A 3428-nucleotide genomic window follows, 5' to 3' on the forward strand; every position below is an offset into this window, starting at 1 on the left:
GGGGGGGGGGGGGGGGGGGGGGGGGGGGGGCTGTTGGGTCAGTGGGGGAGCTGACTCCCTGTGGGAGCAATTGCTCTCACAGTTATTTTTCCCCATCCCTCACCATGCACCTCCACCCTCTTCATTTCAATTCCACACATTTAGGGTTGTTTGGGCTCGGGTGTGCTGCAACAATTTTACATCTCTGTTGACCATAGCCACCTGGGACTCAATTTTATTGTACACCTTAGACATTCATTCATAATATCCTCATGACATTCACATATAGGAACTTGAGGTGGGCACATGGCTATGGGTGGTGGGATGACCTTACTCTCACCCCCTGTGCCTGTGCTCACTTACAACGGTTGCATTTAGACACTAGGGTTTGGATAGAGTTGGGGTGGAGGGGAAACTGGCATCATGCCAGCCTTTGCTCCTTCTTCTTTCCTTTTTAATGGCACTATACAACAACACACATCAACAGCACATCTAGGGGCGGGGGTGTATGTGTCGGGGTCTTATTTTTTTATTTTTTTCCCTCCCCCCTAGTTCCCTAATTGCCATTCCGGGGATGGGGTCCAGGAGAAGGGCAGGCCGTCGGGTGTTGACCAGGACTATGTGGGGGTTCGGGGTCTGGGGGATTGCCGTGGGCGGTGTTGGCGCTGTGCTCTCCCTGGGGTTGTTTGGACCCCCTGAGCTTGGCTCTTGGGTGCCATGGTTGGCCCGTTGGCCGGGGTGGCTGCCGGGGCCTGGCGGGCGGTCGGCTGGGGGCGCGTGCTTGGTTGTTGGCGGTGTGTGGGGGTGGTCGGTGGCGTGTCCTCTTCATGGTGGGGGTTGTCCTGTCGGCTGGGCGTGGTCTGGGCCGGGTCTGGGATATTGGCTCTTCTCCGCTCGAGAATGAATGGGTTTACCTCCTGGGTTTGGGCATGGGCTGCCCCCTGTAGAGGGCGGGTACATGTCTTGGACCTGGGGGGTATAGAGTGCGTATCGGGAATAAGAATAAAATGTATCGTTATTGTATGTCTTTGAGTGAGTGAGTGTGAGAATGAGGCTGGGACTGTGTGATTGTGTCTGTGTATGAATGGGTATTTGTTAGGCCGAGACTCGGACTGCCCCCTCTTTGATACAACTGCGGGTGCTTGGCATCGCGCCCCTATCGCGCGGCCCCCTGGTGGGGTGTGCCCTTGCCTGCCGGCGCGGTTGGGGCCCTTAGAGTCGGGGGCTGGGCACTTGGGCGTGTGTCGGCTCGGCCTGGTGTCTTCCTGGTGGGGCTCGGGTCCTCTGGCCCTGTCAGGCCTTGGCCTGGGTGGTGTGGGTCCTCGGTGCCCGGGCCTCTGTGCCCGGGCCTGGACCTGCATCGGTGTGGCGGGTTCCGGCGGGGGCCTATGAGTTTGTCGCTGTTGGCCCCAGGGGGTCACTGTATGTGGTCGCTGGTGGGGATCTTCCGGCTCTCCCCTGTGGTCCGTTCTGGGGGGTGGGTGAGTGGTTCGTCCTGTGTGGGTGGCCCTGGGGGCTCCGCGGTCGGGGTCCCTCCTGGGGTCTTGGGCTCTGATCCCCCCTTTTTTCGTCTGCCTCTGGTCTTGGGGGTCGGGTCTCTGCTGCTTCACAGTTACTATTAAATGTTCTATTAGAGAAGCCTTATACACTTATGCATGCTCACAACCACACACAAATAGAAGCAGGGATGCTTATGTAGGCTTTATATGTAGATATATAGATATGTATACGAATGTATATTCATGTGTATGTATGTATGTATATAGGCGTAGGTATGGGCATATATATTTATGGAAACTTACTGCAAAGCCATGAATATTTTAAGTTCTTTATACATATGTATTTTGTTGCTGTGTTTTGTCATGTTCTTTGCAGGTGAACAGACAGTGGCTGGGTGTTTTGCCGTGTGCTCTCTTTGTGTATATTTCTTATATTTTGGAGTCTTACTTTGTCTTTTCTTTCTTTCTATCCTATTATATATATATATATAAAAAAAAAACCTACACTAGATAATCACTAGAATAAATATTTCATAATAATGGTGTGGAGAGGATGGCTGTAAGGGGAGAAGGGAGGCCATCAAAAAGAAAATAAATAAATAAATAAATAAATAAATAAATAAATAAATAAACAAATAAATAAAATAAAATATTAGAGAAGCTTGTCTACAACCAGTTGTTACCATTTTTAGAGGACAGTGGTATCACTGAGCTGTTTCAGTCTGGGTTTAAAGCCCGCCACAGTACAGAGAGTGCACTTTTGAGAGTTTCAAATGATATATTCTTGTCAACAAATTCCGGAAATTTAAAAAATATATATTTTTTAGTGCTCTTAGATTTGTCTGCTGCATTTGACACTGTTGATCACAGGATTTTAATCTCTTGTCTTGAGCACTGTGTGGGCATCAGGGGTGTCGCCCTCAATTGGTTTCGGTCGTATTTAACTAATAAGAGCTTCTGCGTAAAAATGGACAATTTCATGTCTTCCACTGCGCCTCTTCCACATGGTGTCCCCCAGGGCTCAATCCTTGCCCCTCTTTTATTTGCTCTTTACTTACTCCCCCTCGGCTCTATTTTCAGGAAACATGGCATTTCATGTCACTTCTATGTTGATGATTGCCAGATCTATTTTCCCATGGCACAAAATAACACATTCCAGCAACTTACACACTGCCTTAATGATGTTAAGGCATGGTTTTCTTTTAACTTCCTTAGTCTAAATGAGAACAAGACTGAAGTTATGATGTTTGGACCAAGTTGCTGTCCCTCTTCCAGCATAGGTCTTGGCTCACTGTCATTTTATTTCAGGGACTGTGTCACCAATCTGGGGATGAAGTTTGAGTCTGATTTTAGATTTGAAAAACAGATCAGTAGTGTTGTTCAGAAAAGGTTTTATCAATTTCACCAAATGGCAAAAGTGAAACCAATCCTAGCAAGACCTGACTTAGAGAAATTAATCCATGCTTTTATCACAGCTCGTCTTGACTACTGTAATGCACTGTATGCAGGCATTAGCCAGACCTGTCTTGCCCGTCTGCAGCTTGTGCAGAACTCTGCTGCTCGCCTGTTAACTCAGGCCCATAGATGCGAGCATATCACTCCCATCCTGGAGTCCCTTCATTGGCTCCCTGTGCGCTACAGAATTCATTTTAAGTTTTTGCTGTGTGTTTTTAAATGCCTGAACAACCTTGCCCCACCGTATCTGTCTGAGCTGCTTCAGCCTTACTGCCCACCCCGATCCCTACGATCAGTTGATCGGTTGCTGCAAGTTTGCTCAGGCGTCCATTCGAGGAACTCGTGTGGTGTCGGAGAGGAGAAGGAGCTGGGTTTATAAGCCAGGTGGCTCCCCCAGAGCTGAGATCTGTCATGTTCCTCCTCCTCCAGCAGAAGAGGTGACGGGAGGATCTCAATTTTTGGGCTGCAGTGCCTCCGTCTCTGGACGGGTTAGAT

This window comes from Nematolebias whitei, chromosome 11, assembly GCF_014905685.2.
Source record: "Nematolebias whitei isolate Nwh7 chromosome 11, NemWhi1, whole genome shotgun sequence".
Classification (NCBI taxonomy): domain Eukaryota; kingdom Metazoa; phylum Chordata; class Actinopteri; order Cyprinodontiformes; family Rivulidae; genus Nematolebias; species Nematolebias whitei.